At 45.1% G+C, this 19,627-nt stretch overlaps 1 long non-coding RNA gene across 1 annotated transcript in view; it reads left to right on the top strand.

Moving 5' to 3' along the window:
• The first annotated feature begins 498 nt into the window (after nt 1-498).
• Nucleotides 499-19,627, top strand: part of LOC131925274 (uncharacterized) — a 77,334-nt gene continuing 58,205 nt past the window's right edge. The window contains exon 1 of the long non-coding RNA XR_009383205.1: nt 499-923. This is a non-coding gene — a long non-coding RNA (uncharacterized LOC131925274). The remainder of the gene's footprint in view (nt 924-19,627) is intronic.

Genomic DNA, 19,627 nt, shown 5'->3' with positions numbered 1-19,627 from the left:
GCAGCGTCCAGGACAGGAAGCTGTGAGGAAACAGGAAGGAACGAGGCGGGCAGTCTAGCAGTAGGTGTCTTTATGAGGCATGAGTAGCCAACTCTTAACTGTCTGTGTGAGTCTACGGTACAGTAATAGGATTGGCCAAAACACTTAATGTAACCTAAAAAAATACATTTTTTTAAATGAGTTTGAGTTCATCACTGAAAAAGTCAGTTTGAGCCAGTCAAACTGAGAGGCATGCTTTCCCTGTCTCAGTTCCCACAGGGACGCTTCTCTTCAGGAAATGTCTTTTTCTTGTAGTGTGTGGAGGTGTGCCCTACCACAGAGGGAAGCCTGTCAGCCGCAGGGCATGGGCTGAGTGCGGAGTCATTCTGGCCATGTGAAGGCCCCAGGCCAAACCAGAGTTCTTTCTCCACCGCTTCACAGTAGGTGTTGGGGGTGGGGCACCCAAAGGCTGTCACCGATGGAATCTCATGATGATTTCATGGCTGACTAGGTCGTACATCTACCTGGTTTGGGCCTTCTGGTCCGTGAGGCCAATTTGCTTGTTATTAGTTCTCAGCCTGTGGGTCTCCATCCCTTTGGGGGTTGAATGACCCTTTCACAGGGGTCACCTAAGACCATGGAAAACACAGATATTTACACTGTGATTCCTAACAGTAGCAGAATGGCAGTCACGGAGCAGTAATGAGATAATTTTGTGGTTGGAGATCACCACATGAGGAACTGTATTAAAGGAGGCTTGGGAACCACTGGATTGAGTGATCCTGAGGAAAGGCCGTTTCCATTCCAGCTCTAGAGCCCACACTGTGGCATCGGCTTTGGTGTTATTTTCCTGGGAGGTGATTATGCCCTCAGAGGAAGAGCTAACTGAAACTCTGATAAGTGCTTGTGAGTCACTCCCTGGCCTCTGAAGCTTCTAGCCTGAGGTAGGTTTCTCCAAGTGAACTAAAGCATTGTGAAGTCTGCTCAGGGCTTTTCAGGTTATCTCAGTGGTAACTTCTGATGGCCACAGGGAGAAAACAGCAGCCATCGACAGAGGAGGAGGGATTCCATTCCCCAACTGTGAATGTGCACAGTGGTTTGGATAGGACCTTGGAAAATTCTACAGATCCCCATAGAAGCATTTCTTTTGGGATGACATGTTATTACGGCTCATTGACCAAATGTTAATTGGAAAAACACGAGTGGCTTTAAGTCAAGGGTGTAATTACGTCCCAGAGATACCGGGAGGAAATACAACTGCTGCTACATACAATTAAGCATTTTCTTCTTACCATCTTCATTTTTTACTGGATTAGTTCACCAAAATGTCCCTCCCGCCCCCGCAACGTCTCTTACTTTTTAGCCTAGGACTCACTGTGTAGCCCAGGCTGGCCTCAAACTCATGTCTAATCTCTTGCCACAGCCATTCAAGCGCTGGGATTCCAGGTATGAGTCACCTCATCAGGCTTGTAGATTATTCATTCTTAGGACAAGTCCTCCTTAGGTTGTTCATGTTGACCTCCAATACTTGGGCACGAAAGACCCTCCTCCCCTTCTCTGAACCCGAGACTAAGGCTCACACTGCCAGGCCTTATAAGACATTGCTGTATATTTCCTTATGTGGGGTGACTCTGGAGAACTTAAGCTGGTTCCTTAAAGACCTCTTCAGCAGATGTGGGAATGGCTGAGGTTAGAATGGGACATGTATGGTGATATTTTATTTGTGCCGAAATGTGATTTTATTTGTATGTTAATAAATAAAGTTGCCTGGGGGTCAGAGCTAATAGCAAGCTATAGCAGAAGCCTGGCAGTGGTGGCGCATGCCTTTAATCCGATCACATGGCAGGCAGAGTCTGTGTGTTCAAGGATACAGCCAGCTTGGAGACACATGCCTTTAATCTCAATACCAACCATAGAAGACCTGGAGGTCTGTATAGACAGGCAGTGACGAGGAGGTCATGTGGTTGGGTTTACAACCAATGAGAAGGCAGAACAGAAAGTCAATAAAATGACAGACACACAGGAAGTAGGTCTCTTTCTCAGGGGAAGGACGGCAGCGGGTGTTAAGAAGGCGGTTTTAGTGTCAGCTCTTAGCTACTGCTCTGACCTCTTGGGCTTTTAACTCTGCATTTGGCTCTGTGTTCCTTATTTAATAAGACCGTTACATCTACAGACATGAACAGGGATGGATTCCCGAGTAGAGGATATTACTGAGCAGAACTGAAACACAAATTGCCAAAAGGAAGGTGACACAGCGGAGAGAGATCCCTTGCCTCAAACCCAGGTGGTGTCCAGGAGGACCTTTGTTCTGCACGTGCGCGCGTGCGTGCGTGTGCGTGTGCATGTGCGTGTGCGTGTGCATGTGTGTGTGTGTGTGTGTGTGTGTGTGTGTGTGTGTGTGGCCCCTGCAAAGCCTCTGTGGTTTCTGTGGAGTGGCAAGGAAGGAGAAGATCTGTGTTGGTTTCTAAGCCACAGTCCTGCAGTGGCTCAGTGAAGTCTCTGCGGAGTCCTGTAGAAATGTGCCCAATCTTGCCTGTGAGCAGCTAAAGCCTCTGCTGTGCTCCCGGGACTTCCAAGCTCTATATTATCTTGCAGAATAACCACCAGTGTTGAAATATTTACAGCCTCCCAAATGCCTAGGACAGTGCCTTGAACATTACAGTTCTGTGAGAAATGCTTATTCATAGATAAGACTAAATTCAGGTGGACCTTCAAGACTGGGAATGCTCAAAATAGAAAGGTGCCACACAGCGAACCATCAAGATAAGAATTTATGTGAAGGGCTCTGAGCAGGCCCTGGCACATTTGGTCAAATGTTTGCTGAATTGAAATGATAAATGAGAATTTATTTTATTTAATTATTGCTTTTGAAAGTTTAAAAATTACCTTTATTTACTTGTATGTGCTTGCAAGCACATATGCGTGTACATGGTGTGGAGGTTAGAGGGTAGCTTTCCTTCCACCACATGGGTCCTGGGGCTTGAACTCACTTCATAAGGCTTGACCGCAAGTGTCTTTTCCCACTGAGCCATAGTGTCTGCTCTGGATTTTTTGTTTGTTTGTTTTTAAGAGAAAGCCTGATGTGTAACTGAGGATATACACTGAATTCTTGGTTTGTTTGTTTTAGTTTTTCAAGGCAGGGTTCCTCTGTGTAGTCCTGTCTGTCCTGGAACTCGATCTGTAGACTAGGCTGGCCTGGAACTCACGGAGATCCAACTACCTCTGCCTCTTGAGCGCTGGATTAAAGGAGTGTGCCACTACCGCCCGGCCACCTTGAGTTCTTGTCCTCCTGTGTCTACCTCCCGAGTGACGAGGTTATAGATGTGTCCTGCTGCTTTTATGAGGTGCAGGTGATCAAACCCCCACTGATGTGCATGGTAGGCAAGCACTCTGCCAACTGAGCTACAGACACATCCTCTAAAGACGAATTTAAGTATTTTCCCCCGATGATTGTTATTGTGGTTTCTCACAAGAACTTTGGTGGCTGGGTTTGTAGCTCAGTGGTAGTGTACTTGCTTAGAATATCTAAGGCCCTGGGTTCCATACCTGCCATGGAGGGCGGGGAAGCCAATTGAATCTGAGCTGGGTATAGTGCCTCTTACCTGTAATTGAAGCACTTGCTTGTAATTGAAGTAGGGCAGGATGGAGAGTTCCAGGCTTGCTTGGGTTACATAGTAAGACTCTGTCTTACAGTGAATCAAAACAGAAACAAAAATTATAAGACAAACACAAAACAACAGCAAAACAAAATAAAAAATAATTTTGGAATAAATTTTGGTCGGCTGTGTGTGTGTGTGTGTGTGTGTGTGTGTCTGTGTGGTGTACAGGGGACTGAGGAATATATTTCTTCCTTTTCTCCTTCCTTATTTCCCCTTTACTCTTCTCTACTTCTGTGTGAGGTACAGTCTTGCTCTGTCACCCAGACTGGTCATGAAATCCTAGCCTCAGGTGCTCTTCCACCTTAGCTTCTCAAACGGCTGGCATCATGGGTATGTGCTCCGCCACCTTAGCTTCTCAAACGGCTGGCATCATGGGCATGTGCTCCTCCACCTTAGCTTCTCAAACGGCTGGCATCAGAGGTAGGCGCTCCTCCACCTGCTGTTGGGTTTTATTTGCAACAGGATTTTGCTGTGTATTTCAGGAACTCACTATGTATCCTAGGCTAACCCCCAATTTGTAGCAATCCTCCTGCCTTGGTCTTTTGGATGCAGGGAATCATCCCAGCCAATAAAATATTTTTTTAATGTCCAGATTGAGTTGTGTTTCATGAAATTTCATTGTTCTCTGATGGTTGATATTGAACTAATGACCAAAGATGATTTGATTTGAAATAAAACCTTAAGGTTAAATATTTAGAATCCACAGAGGCCATATTTGGTTCATAAAACAATGAAGAATGAAAATAAACACAACCAACTTGCGTTTATCCTTAAGAATTTTTACAGGAAGAGCCTTGAGAAGAACCTGAAGAGGCTCTTACAAAGAAAACCGTATTTTTCTGTAGAAATGAGGTAATGAGGTTTTCACAGGATCCAGTTGCCCAATCTGCTCCTGTGAAGCCTTCACTGACGGTGTGGTAAAAGGGTGTGGGTGAGAGCAGGAGGGGTGTTTTCCTGGAGCCCCATCACCCTCCCTGCTCCCTTCTTGGACTCAGTTCCAGCAGCCCACACTGGTCCAGTGACTTTTCAATGCCTTACCCACCCTCGTACTGAGTGGGGAGAGGGTGAATTCAGGGGGTGGATGGGTCTAACTTAGGGCCTTATATAGCCTGGGCAAGGGCTTTGCCTCTGCTGAATCCTGCCCCCTCCCAATTTTTCAAGAATCCCCATCAATACAGCAGGAGATGAACTTTGCAACAACCTGCTGTCCTTGTTAGTGTGGCCTATATAATTAGTTCCACTGAATACCTCAGTGCTCCCTTAGAGCTTTAGATCTCTGTTAATGTGCTCTCCTCCACCACAGCTGGGTTAAGCCTGATAATGGCAGGCAGGGGCCATGCTTACCTTTCTCTGCATCTCTGAGTATATTATCGATGATCACCAGTTACAAGCCCAGGTTGTTCAAGATATTCAGTCTAGTTTGATTCAATAAAAATAAAAAGCCCAGGGAAATATTAGGCAATGGTTTTTTATGAAGATTAGCCACCAGTTTGTATGTGTGTGTGTGTGTGTGTGTGTGTGTGTGTGTGTGTGTGTGAGAGAGAGAGAGAGAGAGAGAGAGAGAGAGAGAGAGAGAGAGAGATTACTTCAATTATTTGTGTGTCAGCTTTTAAATATATAGGGATTTATTTATTTACTATTTATTTACTCTGTGTGTGTGTGTGTGTGTGTGTGTGTGTGTGTGTGTGTGTGTGTTTTAAACTCACTATGTAGGCCAGGCTGGCCTTGAACTCACAGGGACTGGCCTGCCTCTGCCTCCCAAGTGCTGGGATTAAAGGCATGCACGACTGACCAGAATTACTTTTGAAAACTTATACTATAGATTTATATCATAAAGTGAGTTAACAAGAAGGAATAAACTGGGAAAATACATTTGTAACACATAAATGACTCATGACTAGTCCATGTATATAGGTAATATTAACAAATGAATAGGAAAAAGACTCATAATGTACTGGCATATTCCTGTAATCCCATCTCTTAGGGAGAGGAGACTGGAAGATTCTAAGTTTGAGGCCAGCCTGGGCTAAATAGTGAGATCCTTCCTAAATCAAACAACCAAAACACAACTAAAATCAGAGAGAGAGAGAGAGAGAGAGAGAGAGAGAGAGAGAGAGAGAGAGAGAGAGACTAACAGCAACTGTCATAATTTTAGGAAATGCAAATTAAAAATTATAGGAGAACTCACCTCACCAACATCAGATTAAAACATTTAAAATAACCTAACATAAAGCCTATAACCTCAAAAGGTATAGTCCATAATTTAAAAAAATTGTTTAATTTTTTATTTTTTTAATCTATTTATTCTTATTTTGTGTTCCCTGGTGTTTTACTTGCATGTATGTCTGAGTGAGGGTGTCAGAAGCCCTAGAACTGGAGTTATAGACAGTTATGTGCTGCATGAATCCTAATTGGTCTTAATAAAAACCCAGAGCCAGATATTGGGGTGAAAGCTGAAAGATCAGAGAAGCAGAGCAAGCCACAGCCACCACCTCTTACCTCACCAACTCCTCAGCCTGCCAGAGAGCGAGTTCCTGTCTCCTCCTGCCTTAGATTTCTTTCTCTGCCCAGCCATATCACTTCCTGCCTCAACCTTCCTAGTGCTGGGATTAAAGACGTGTGCCACCACTGCCTGGCTGTTTCTCTTTTAGACTGGATTAATCTCGCATAACCCAGTGTGGCCTTGAACTTACAGAAATTTAGACAGATCTCTGCCTCGAAAGTGTTAGGATTAAAGGTGTGTGCCTGACCTCTGTGGCTAACTCTGTGGCTGGCTCTGTCCTCTGATCTTCAGGCAAGCTTTATTTCTTAGATTACAAATATATCATCACAGTTATGAACTGCCATGTGGGTGCTGGGAATAGAACCCAAGTCCTCTGGAAGAATAGTCAATGTTCTTAACCACCAAACCATCTCTCCAGCCCCGGTCCATAATTATTTCTACTTACCTAATTTTTTTTCATTTATTTATATTTCATTTGAACATTTTTCATTTCTTTATTTATTTAGTGTGTGTGTGTGCACATGTGTGTGTGCACATGTGTGTGTGCCATGGCTAGCACATGTGGAAGTCAGAAGAAAATTTGTTATGGGGTCAGTTCTCTTCTTTTACTCCCTGGTGTCCAGTACCTTTACTCTCTGAGCCATCTTGTGCCCTTTTATTATTTTATTTTTATTTTTACTTTTTTATCTTTTGAGACAGGGTCTCACTCTGTAGCCTTGATGGATGGGAACCTTGCAACGCACACAAAGCTTGCTTTGAACTCACAGCTATCCTGCCTCCTGCCTGCTACCAGGCACAGAGTGGGTTAGCAAAGCAGAGAAGTTGCAGAGGTAGGAATTTGCAGGCAGACTGGTTCTAGCATCGGAGCCCCGCCACTTCTGGCCTGTCTGCCTATATGATGGTGTAGAACTTGCTGTGGAATGCCATTTACAACAGCGTAGAATGCTATCTCGACTTTCCTGTTTCCATTTGTGGCTTGACGCCAGTGATGACAGAGGAGCCTGTCTAGGTGGGAACTCCACTCTGAAGGGAACGGTGTTGGCTGGCCGAGAGGCAGGGCAGGAGATGAGGCCGCCTGGCAGACTGTGCAGGCAAGTGGGACTTCGAAGTTAAATACACGTCTTCTTACCTGGAGCAGATTGCTCATCACGTGAGTCCACGTGCGTCTGTCTTGCTTGGAGGTCAGAGGAGCTCTTGGCGCTGCTGTTTTGAGCATCCTCCAAAGAAGAAAGTCTCCTCTGAGATGCTGCCAACAAGCGGTTGCTCATCAGTTGCTTGAACTGGCAATGTGGCTTACACCAGCTCCATCCTCCCCTCTCAGAACCAGGGCAGTGTGGAAAGAGCCTACGAAGCCTCTGTTTCACCCCCACTGCGACGATCCAGGGCTATCGCGCGCGCGTGTGGCAGTACTGTATTTTGAGCAGTGTTGGCGATTTGTTTTTTGGGAGTACAAAGCAAGCAATAAATCTGTCACCCTGAAAAATCAGGTTGTGACCTAAAGAAGGAGCAAATTGTGACTCTGGGTAAAAAAGAGTGACCTACCAGGGAGGGTAATTTATCATGATAACAAAAAATGCCGACGCTGTCCCGGCTGCCAGGGGAGAAAGGCTACAGTAAGCTCATTCAGGAGATGCAAGTGTCCGAATATTTTTAACTGATCAATATTTCCAGGGCTCAAAAGCAGCCAAAACCCTGTCATTGCTCAGAGTAAGTACATTGCTCACCTGGTTTTTAAAAGGGGAAAAACTGAGCCCTTTAATTATTCTCTTAAAAAAAAATGTCACCACTCAACCACAGGCATTCTCTATAGGATGAAAATAAATATGTCAGGGAGATTTAAGTGCAATTAATATTTTGGGGTGCTCGTGTGTTGGGGGAATAAAGAGATTATGCTTCCTGCTGGCATTAACGTACTTCCCGATTTTTACATCAGAACCGCTGGAGGGGAATTGAAGCAAGTGGCTTTATCTAGGGGATCGTTGGTGAAATGCTGAGAGGTGAGCCGGGTTCCGACTTCCACTACAGTTGGATTCTTTCCATTTGCCCCGCAGATTCACCCTTCATCCCGCTACTCATCCACCCCACTCCAGGGCCCAGGATGTTGTTTCCAGGGACTCTTTGCCACCTGGTTCTTGGTTGGGTTTGGTCAGTGGGTGGCACCTGCTGGAGAATGGAGGAAAAAGAGAGTTGATCCCCATGTTGGGTGGCCTCAGCCTGGCTGGCCTGACCTCCCAAAGTTGTAGCTCAGGTTGGCTGATCTTTTCCCACAGCATTTTGTGTCTCTACATTGCACTGCTCCGTCCCTTTCCTTGACCCAGCGGACAAACGCCCCCTGTCTTCTTGATGCTCTGTCAGGTACTGTACCGGTGAGCACTTTCCTTTTCGGTCCTTATCTGGCAGGAAATTTGAGTAGATCTCACTGTGACCAGGACATTCAGGAAATCTGGGTAACTAAGGCTCTTTGATGGACTTCCATCTCCCGAAATGGTCCTGACAATCGTCATTAGATAAAGAAATGTGGAGTTTGTGAGTTCCTCTGTATTGGGAATGCCTTGGTCCACCCGGGCTGTGGCTGTTATGGAACAGTGATTCTGTCGCTGGATTTTGCTGACCAGCTCTGAGAGGATGAGTGCCGCTTTATGTCATCCTGGCGTCCCAGTAAAGTTGAAGGCTAGAGAAAGCACCCATTATCTCTCTCCCCACCACAGCCGTATGGTCAGCGCTTACCCTCACTCCACCAGCCTACAGATTTAGTTGTCCACTCAACACACTTGGCAAAGCTCACCCCATTTCTCAGAAGAGATTTAATAGCCGCAAGCCGCGTATCCCAAAGACTTCATTACTTTTACCATCTCTCTCTACCGCACGCTCACTGGTGCGTGGTGAGAGAAGACCGGATACTCTACACCTGTTAGAAATGTAAGTGTGCCCTAATCCACCACAACTTTAATAATTCTACTCATTTTCATTAAAAAATTACACTTATTTGGTGTGTGTGTGTGTGTGTGTGTGTGTGTGTGTGTGTGTGTGCAGGTCAGAGGACAACTTGCAGGAATCCATTGTTCTGGGGCTGGAACTCAGGACATCAGTCTTAGCTGAGAGTGACTTCATCTGAGGAACCACCTGCCACCCCCCACCCCACCCCCACCCCGTCCCCCCAGCCCCCACCCCCGTGGGAGTACCCCTCCCTGCCTGGCTCCTTTTATCTTACAGTGGGCTAGTCCAGGCTGCAGCTACTGTGGTTCGCCGAGAGCAAGAGAACACTCAGGCGAGCACTTTGTAATGCGCTTCTCTAACATCTCACAGACAAAAACAGCTGTTTTTTTTTTTTTTTTTTTTTTTTTTTTTTTTTTTTTTTCAGAAACCAGGTGAGAGGAGCCAGGAACACCCCTACGCTGTGTGGAGCTCTTTCACATAGAGAAAGGGTGGGTGTGTGGAAGAATCTAGAACCGGAGCTGGTGTGCAACAGATGCACACCGTGTTGACTCTCATTACCGCTCTCCTTAAAGAAACTGTTCCTTGGCTTTTCTTGTGAGTATGACCTATTTTATGACCATATTGTCCAGATTGGAGAATCCGCTGGGATTCACACTGGAGACAGGTCAAAGTCAGATGAGGAGCCGGGTGTATCAAGGTTCTCACTTAATTTAATCTTCCTGCTAATGGAAGGAGCTGTCACCACCCATATTTCCCAGGTAGGGAAATGAAGGTTCAGGAGATTAAACAACCTTTTATCAGCCAGCAAGTAAGTTAGAGATTGCACCTCAAACTCCAAGTTCCACTTCAGGGTTCACTTGTTCTCGGTAGCTGCTTCCTCTGAAGATGCTGCGGATCCACAAAGCGGCCTGGAAAACTGCAACGTGAGATGTGACCCAGTGATTTATTTATTGCACACAAGTCACAGTCGACCACAACAGAGAGCAGTGTGGGTCCAGGTAAAGTGGGTCCTTCAGAGGTGGGCTTGGTGGTCCAGTGATGATGGGCGGGCTTGGTGGTCCAGTGGTGATGGATGGGCTTGGTGGTCCAGTGATGATGGGTGGGCTTGGTGGTCCAGTGATGATGGGCAGGCTTGGTGATCCAGGGATGATGGGACTTCCCACTCCATCAGAAGTCAGATTCTCGTCAGCAGCATCCTGTTCCTGAGCCCCTGCCTGTGTCTGCTTAGTTCTGCTCTTTGGTCTCGTCACAACCAGCTGACTTGCATTTCATCTGTCTGTCTCCTTTTGCTTTTCAGGCTGCAGTTACTTCTTCCTGTCCCAGCCCAGAGCTTTCTAAGATATTGTCTAGGCTGAGAGATGACCAATTGATTTTGAAGTCCCTTAAATATCCGTGTTTCTGTACGTGAAGTTCAGTTTTTGATCTGTGGTGACTCTTCTGTCCCCTTCCCATGTCTTCTGTGGCTTAGATCCGATGACATAATGTAATGTACGTGACTGAGAAGAAGTTAATCACAAGCGAACTGTAGCTGACATTTATTGTGGAGGCACTAACTTTTACAGCTCTATTGTGTTCTAATCCTCTCAATTTTCTGGCAATTTAGAAGAACAACTATTTATAAGGGGATTAGCTATGTCTTCAGGCTGCCAATGTTTCCTGGAGCGATACTGTGATAGGGTCAGGGGCTGTCTTATTTCCCTCATTCTCTGACAAACTGCCCAATCAGTAAATTTTCTCTGAGGAACAATCAGTTAGAAAGTGAAACATTCTGATTACAGTCCAAGTGGTGGTTGCTAGAAACTCTGGAAGCAAACAGTAGTAATGGAATTACTTGAAGCTATATTTACTTATTTTTTAAAATTTATTTATTTTTGAGACAGTCTCAGCTTGTAACTCTTCCCTGACTTCAGCTTCCCAAGGGCTGCGATTCTAGGCCTGCAACACCATGCCTGGTTTGTGGATTCAGAAACCGCTGAACCTTGTTGCTTGTGAAAACTTAGGCGCACAGTATGCTAGGTATCTTAACTCTTTAGCAGGGCCCATCAGCGTAAATCACAACTTGCAACCCCCATGGAATGGTTGGAGGTAGGAAGGGCCGTGTGTGTTTGTGTGTGTGTATCTGTCTGGAGGCCTGGGCCTTATAAAAGGATTTCAAGCCGGGTTGTGGTGGCGCACGCCTTTAATACCAGCACTGGGGAGGCAGAGGCAGGTGGATCTCTGTGACTTTGATGCTAGCCTGGTCTATAGAGTGAGTTCCAGGACAGTCAAGGCTACACAGAGAAACCTAGTCTCAAAAAACACAAAAGAAAGAAAGAAAGAAACAAAAAAGAAAGAAAAAAAGAAAAAAGAAAGAAAGAGAAAGAAAAGGATTTCAAGGTAATTAACACCAGCTGGTGAGACTTGATCATGGTAATTTCACAAGAATTGTCAAGTCATTATAGGAGACCTTTGTTTGACACAGTCTTGAACTTGGAGTCCTTTTGCCCTTTTCTCCCAAGGGCTGAGACTGCAGGCATTTGCCACCATGCACAAACCCAGGCCATATAAAAATGGACAGTTGTAATGAACCTAGCCGAAGGAATAGTTTCTCATAGACAGAAAATGGGCTTGACTGCTCTTGGGAACCTTTTCCTCCAGCTGGGTTGCTCATCCAGCCTTCATATGAGGGTCTGTTCCTGATCTTATTGTAACTGCTCTATAATGTCCCCCAAAAGACAAGACTCAAAATCAAAATGGAGCCGCTCCTGTTCATGTTCCCTTTTATCAAGTGATATGGTTAATCTGACTTTCTGAGAAATCAGGGTTAGAGAGAACAGCCAAGTTTTTTTAGGCGGACTAGCATCACTGGCAAGATAATAAAGACCCCTCCCCCTTCATCCTTACACAAACTAGCCTGAGAAGCCCCAATGTTAACTAATCCCTTGTATGTTCTTCCATGTCCTAGCTCCTGCCTTACAAAGTCACTGTGGACCCATCATTCAAGCCCATTTCTTTTCTTTTCTTTTTATTTATTCTTCTTTCATACAATACATCCCGACCACAGTTTCCCCTCCCTTCTTTCCTCCCACTGTCCCTACACCTTCCCTCTCCCCGAGATCCACTGCTCCTCCATTTCCCATCAGAAAAGAGCAGGCCTCCCCAGGGATATCAACCGAACATGGCATAACAAGTTACAATAAGACCAGGCACAGACCCTCACATCAAGGCTGGACGAGGCAACCCAGCAGGAGAAAAAGGTTCCCAAGAGCAATCAAACCCATTTTCTGTCTATGAGAAACTATTCCTTCGGCTAGGTTCATTACAACCATCCATTTCCTATAGTGAAAACCAAAGCCAACTAAGATCTCAATTGTCGGGGTTGGAGAGATGGCTCAGAGGTTGAGAGCACTGGCTGCTCTCCCAGAGGACCCAGGTTCAATTCGCAGCACCCACATAGTAGCTCACAACCATCTGTAACTAGAGTCAAGGGGATCTGATGCCCTCGTCTGGCCTTTGTGGGTGCCAGGCATGGATATGTGTGCAGACATTCGTACATGTATCTTCTGACAGACTGAAGTTCTCCTTGCTCAGCATGGAGTTTGCCATGTGGCCTGCTTTGTTGCCGGCCTGAGGAGGGTGTGGTTCGAGCTGCAAAGATCCTAGGGGACGTCCTGAGAACAGTAGGAAGGATTTTCTGCAGCAATACTTGGGCTCTTAATGATGTTCACCAGGCTGCACTGGATGATAATATAAAATAATAATATAATATAAAATATACAATATACTAGTATACTAATATAATGTGTTAGTATACTAATATAATATATTAGGATAATAAATATAATATAATAAATATAATATAATAAATAATATAATATAATAAATATAATATAATAAATATAATATAGTGCTAAACACCTAGAGACAGGAGCTTGTCATCATAAGTTCTCTACTGTGATGGTCTGAATGTGAGTGGCTTCAGTAGGCTCATCTCTTTGAATACTTGGCCTCCAGTTGGTGTAACAGTCTGGGAAGGATTAGGAGGTGTGGCCTTGTTGGAGAAATGTACCATTGGGGTTTTAAAGGACCCAGGCCTTTCCTAGTGTTCTCTTTTTGCTTCCTGTTTTGTGGATCGGGACGTAAGCTCTCAGCTACTACTCCAGAGCCATGCTTGCCTGGCTGCTGCCGTGCCCCCCCTCCCCCCATGATGGTCTTGGACCCTGACCCTCCGGAATTGTGAGCCCCAAATAAAACATTTTCTTTTGTAAGTTGCCTTGGTCATAGTCTTTCGTCACAGCAATGCAAAAGTAACTAAGACACCTACGTCCAGCGAGAGTTTAAGGGTAGCTCTATGGAACAGGGACTGTATGCATTGTGTCTGTCCACAGTAGAACATTTTTTAGAGTTATTTTATGTTATGTGTATGGGGGTTCTGCCTGCTGCGTATAGATGTGAGCTGCCATGCAGTTACTGGGGACTGAGTGCAGGTCCTCTGCAAGAGCAGTAATGGCTCTTAACTGCTGAGCCAGCTCTCCAGCCCCACAGTAGGAATTTATACATAACCTATGGTTACTGTGACAGAGGGTAAACAGAATGGTGGTTCCTAAGCCTAACTGATCGTCATAAGGTCTTGAGTATTTTGAAATTTGAATTTCCAGGTTCCAGCACTGGGGGTTTTTAGTTCTATCTACGTTTACCAAAAGTTTTCCATCTGCATCTGACAGTACGATGTGTTTAAAACTACTACATTTCTAAATTCCCTTTCAGTGGTAAATCTTATCCTGAATTTGGAGTTCTTTCTTTCTTTTCTCTTCCTTTTTTTTTTCTCCCCCAAGACAGGGTTTCTCTGTGTAGCCCAGGCTGTCCTGGAACTTGCTCTGTAGACCAGGCTGGCCTCGAACTCAGAGGTCCTCCTTTCTCTGCTTCCCAAGTACTGGGATTAAAGGCGTGTGCTACCACCACTATATACATGCAGCGCCATTCTGATTTGTGGTCCAAAGTAGTATTGACTTCCATGCTGCACGCCTGTCTTCAGACGCTGTGCTTAGCCTTCAGTTTTCTTCTTTAATTATATATATTATATATTGCAATTAGCTGGAAGCTGATGACTTTTAGACTTTGATAGTACCTTACTGGGCTAATTTTTCTCCTTCTTCTGCTTCTGCTCCTCCTGCTCCTGCTCCTCCTTCTCCTCCTCCCTCTTCTCCTCTTTTTCCCATTTCATTTTCTCCCCGGAGAGTAAGAGCCCCGTGTTTATCATGGGGTTAAAAAGAAGTCAAGCCTTGTCCGTCATTCCGCTCCGTTGGGTGCTGTGTGCCAAGGGAGCTTGAATGTCCCAGCCCCTAGCACACCATTTTGCTCTGAGCTGCTTCTGGTTCCCTGGGAACACTGAGGTAAGATGGAGGCAGCCGAAAGCCAATGAGTAAGTGAGGACAAACCACAAAACTGACCCAGCCTGAGCTTTGCCATCCTCCCCGAAATGAACCTCTTCGATCCCTTATTCCCATTAGTGGGATTGTTTTCAAATATATTTCCAAGGAGATGAATTTGACTCTTCATTTCTCCAGGCTCCTTTGGCCCTCTATTACTTTAACTGCAGACTTACATTTGCTGAAGTATGTCTGCAGTGAAGCCGGGCAGAGCACATTAACAGACCCGGCACAGCACGGCTAAGTGATCCAGTAAAAGTACCCTTGTTGTGTGGTGCGCGCATCCCCGGGACCATTTCAGTTACTGCTGTAATTAGTTCTGATTCAAGTATTTCACCGGGAATGAGCTTTCTAGAAAGAAAGTGGTCTGATGAAGCTTGGCAGTGGGGCTGGAGGATTCGGATGGCAGACAGAGCCTGAAGGAGAGACGAGAGCAGCTTCCTCCTATATACCTCAATTTGGAGCATTTCTGATTTTTATATGGACATTAAACTTGGTCAAGCTGAGTGCCATTTGCTCTAAGAGATGATAATGTACATTCATCCCTGTGCTTTCTAAAAAAAAAAAAATAGACTAAGACTGGAGGTGGCATTGGCGTGGGGCTGTGTGGAGTGACGTCCACATTACTGAGTGCCTGTTATGTGGGTTTGCAGACAGGAGAGGAATAAACACACTTTGCCTGATAGTTCTAGGTGAAATGATGTTGACCCTCGATGGAAGATGCATGATCGTAGATGTTAGTTCTAGAAGATGCACAAGAGATCATATTTTCTTTTTTTTTTTTTTTTTTTTTTTTTTTTGGTTTTTCGAGACAGGGTTTCTCTGTGTAGCTTTGCGCCTTTCCTGGGACTCACTTGGTAGTCCAGGCTGGCCTTGAACTCACAGAGATCCGCCTGGCTCTGCCTCCCGAGTGCTTGGATTAAAGGCGTGCGCCACCACCGCCCGGCGAGATCATATTTTCTTAAGTTGCAAAAATAACAGTTTTTATCAGTGAGTCAGCAGAATTATTTACTATGGGCCAGGGCCTTTGCAAGGCTTTAAGAGTGTTGTATAGGCTATTGTTCGCGTTCGATGATGAAATACCCAACAAGACAACTTAAAAGAAGGAAGGATTGATTCTGGTTCCTGGGAAGGGCTCCGTCTATCAGGGTAGGCGAAGCATGGCAGCATAGAGCAGACCAACTTAGGCCCGGGTGCAGGGGAAGTGGAAATCTTGTCCTGTATGGGCTCCCTCCCTTCTGCTCCTGAATTCCATCCGGGTTCTCAGTCTGTGGGGTGGTCTTCACCCCTTTTAGTCAGTCCTCTCTGGAAACCCATCACAGACACTGGAGGTATGCCCCCTCTTTCTTTCTTTCTTTCTTTCTTTCTTTCTTTCTTTCTTTCTTTCTTTCTTTCTTTCTTTCTTTCTTCCTTCCTTCTTTCTTTCTTCTTTCTTTCTTCTTTCTTTCTTTCTTTCTTTCTTTCTTTCTTTCTTTCTTTCTTTCTTTCCTTCCTTCCTTCTTTCTTTCTTTTTTCTTTTTTCTTTCTTTCTTTCTCTCTCTTTCTTTCTTTCTTTCTTTCTTTCTTTCTCTCTTTCTTTCTTTCTTTCTTTCTTTCTTTCTTTCTTTCTTTCTTTCTTTCTTCTTTCATATCTTCTTCGCAGGGAATCCAACATTCCCCTCCACTACTGTGTTCATACTGTTTTTTAGGATTGTGATTACTCCCGTCCCCGAACCTTCTCTTATTTCTCTCACACCTATGTCAACCCCCTACTACTCCCTTTCCCACATTCATGTCCTTCTGTTTTGTTTTATCACCCACCTGTGGGACCATAGGTTTGGAACTACCATTGGACCTCAGTCCCTCAAGGGGATACAAGGGAAAATAACGACTCCCTTTTCCCCAGAATCCATAGGTAGCCAATTATTGGGTAGGGGGTGAGGTAGGACCCCACGGAGTCCTCCCCAATCTGTGGTTGACTGCTGACAGACCCAGTGCAGGCCCAGTGTAGGCAGCTGTAGCTGCGGTGAGGTCATGTAGCTGCTGTGAGGTCATGTAGCTGCTGTGAGGTCATGTAGCTGCGGTGAGGTCATGTAGCTGCTGTGAGGTCATGTAGCTGCTGTGAGGTCATGTAGCTGCTGTGAGGTCATGTAGCTGCTGTGAGGTCATGTAGCTGCGGTGAGGTTATGTAGCTGCTGTGAGGTCATGACCATTAGGGCTGTGTGATGTCTAGGAGAACCTTGTGCCGCCCTCTCCTACTGTGCAGCTCTTAGATACTTTCTGTCCCCTTTCCCACGATGTTTCTCAAGCCTTAGAGGGCGGAGGTAAATGTCTTCTTTAGGGCTCAGCACTCATTTTTGTTCACACCAACATGAGATTTTTTATTTTCCTAGACAAGGTTTCTCAGCATAGTCTTGGCTGTCCTGGAACTTGCTCTGTAGACCAGGCTAGCCTTGAACTTAGAGATATCCATCTGCCGCTGCCTCCCAAGTGCTGGGATTAAAGGTATGTGCCACTACTGCCTGGCTTAACATGGGAATTTTTAAATAAAGCTTTGTAGCAATATAGGTTTGGGGTTCAAAATTTATTATTATTATTGTTGCAGTGGGGATCAAACCCAGGACCTCATGCATGTTAGGTAATTATATACCTTTGAGCCATATCTCCAGCTTCTAAAAAAAAAATCTGTTTTTGTTGTTGTTTATTGTTTCCCCTCCCCCTTTTTAAGACTTATTTTTATTTATGTATGTGTGTTCTCTTAGTTAGGGGTTCTACTGCTTTGACAAAACACCATGACCCAAGCAAGTTGGAGAGGAAAGGGTTTATTCAGATTACACTTCCACATCACAGTTCATCATCAAAATAAGTCAGAAACTCAAGCAGGGTAGGAATCTGGAGGCAGGAACTGATGCAGAGACCACACTGAGGTTCAGCTTACTGGTGTGCTCCTCATGGATTGCTCATCTTGCTTTCTTGTAGAACCTAGGACCACCAGCCCAACGATGGTACCACCCACAATGGGCTGTTCCCTATCACATCAAAAACTAATTAAGAAAATGCCCTACAGCCAGATCATTTCTTTTTTTTTTCGTTTGAGACAGGGTTTCTCTGTGTAGCCCTGCCTGTTCTAGAACTCACTCTGTAGACCAGATTGGCCTCAAACTCAGAGATCTGCCTGCCACTGCCTCCTGAGTGCTGGGACTAAAGGTGAGCACCACCATATCGGGCTATGGCCTGATCGTATGGAGGCATTTTCTCAGTTGAGGCTCCCTCCTCTCTGATGACTCTAGCCTATGTCAAGTTGACATAAAACCAGCCAGTACAGTGTGTACATCTGAATACGTGGGCATATGTTCCTGGTGCCCACAGAGGCTGGAAGAGGGCACTGGATCTCCTGGAGCTGGAGTTACAGGCAGTTGTGAACTGCCCAATATGGTGTTGGGAAGCACACTTAAATTCTCTGAAAGAGCAGTGAATGCTCTTAACTGATGAGATATCTCTTCAGATCCCTGTTTTGCTCTTTTGAGATGGAGTCTTGCTGTATAGCCAGGCTGGCCTCGAACCCATGGCAATCCCCCTGCCTCAGCTTCCTGAGTACTAAGTTTATAGGTATGAATCACTGTTCCTGGCTTTCTCAGTTTTATTTATTTATTTTTAGATGAAGAGATTATATATCACTGTGTATCCTGACTAGCTGGAACTCACTATGTAGACCAGGTTGGCCCTGAATTCACAAGACTTTGTACCTCTGCTTCCTAAGTGCTGGCATTAAAAACGTGTGCCAGTAAGTCCAACCCTTAAAATCTTTTTAAAATATTTTTCAAGACAGGGTTTCTCTGTGTAGCTCTGGCTATGTAGACCAGGTTGGCCTCGAACTCACAGAGATCCACCTGCCTCTGCCTTCCAAGTACTGGGATTAGCTATGTAGACCAGGCTGGCCTCGAACTCACAGAGATCCACCTGCCTCTGCCTTCCATGTACTGGGATTAAAGGTGTGTGTGACCCTGCCTAGTTAACTATCACTTTTTTTTTGAAGAAATGAAGTTCAGGAGTAAGATGAGCATGCACAGTTGTGTGATCAGCCTAAAACATTTGCACCACTTCATGTCAAAGTACAGTAAAGCCCTGTCTCCTACCCAGCTCCTGGCAACAATCTGACTTTCGCGTCTGTAGTTCTGTGCCTTCTAGAATGTCATGTCAGAGGGAGGTGCTGTTGATGCTCGGCTTTGGACATTCACCCATGGTGGGGTCTATGTCAGTATGTATTCTGCATTTTTTTTTTTTTTGAGACAGGGTTTCTCTGTGTAGCTTTGCACCTTCCCTGGAACTCACTTTGTAGACCAGTCTGGCCTTGAACTGAGTGCTGGGATTAAAGGCGTGCACCGCCACCACCCGGCCTTTTTTTTTTTTAATTTAATTTAATTTTATTTATTTATTTATTTTTCGAGACAGGGTTTCCCTGTGTAGCTTTGCGCCTTTCCTGGAACTCACTTGGTAGCCCAGGCTGGCCTCGAACTCACAGAGATCCGTCTGGCTCTGCCTCCAGAATGCTGGGATTAAAGGCGTGCACCACCACCGCCCCCTGCATTGTTTTTTTAAGCATTGTCCTATTGACACCTTTTTCTTCTCCCCTGGCTGATCTGTCCTTTAAACTGGCCACCGAATTTTTTTATTCCATTGACTATGTTTCTCTTTCCTGAAAATGACTCTTTCTTTTAATCTACCTGTTCTTTTCTCAGAATTTCTCTTTAAATGCATTTACTTGCTTACTTATTTGATTACCTTTATGTGTACGTGAGTGTACCTGAGTATGTGTATATGTGTGAAAGGCTCTGGGTTCAATGCCCGGCACACACACACACACACACACACACACACACACACACACACACCCCTTAAAAACAGGAAAATGGACATTAGAATAAGATGTCATTAATTCCTACAAGTTTGGCAGAAACACTTTTACACATTAACTCAGGGATCCGAGAGCTTTCGCATTCCTTGAGTACTTGCTCTTAGAATGTCATCCAGACTTCCAGTGGCCCACGAGGACTGGTTTGTGAGGTCACAACTCTCCACAGCAGTTCTGGGAATGCAGCTGATGTTCATCCTCTTCTTCTTCTCCCAGGCACAGTGGGTTTTCCAGGTTCAGGGTGGATGGT

Source organism: Peromyscus eremicus, chromosome 15 (genome assembly GCF_949786415.1).
Source record: "Peromyscus eremicus chromosome 15, PerEre_H2_v1, whole genome shotgun sequence".
Lineage (NCBI taxonomy): Eukaryota > Metazoa > Chordata > Mammalia > Rodentia > Cricetidae > Peromyscus > Peromyscus eremicus.
Note: the sequence above shows the minus strand (reverse complement) of the source record. Positions and strands in the feature narration are given on the sequence as shown.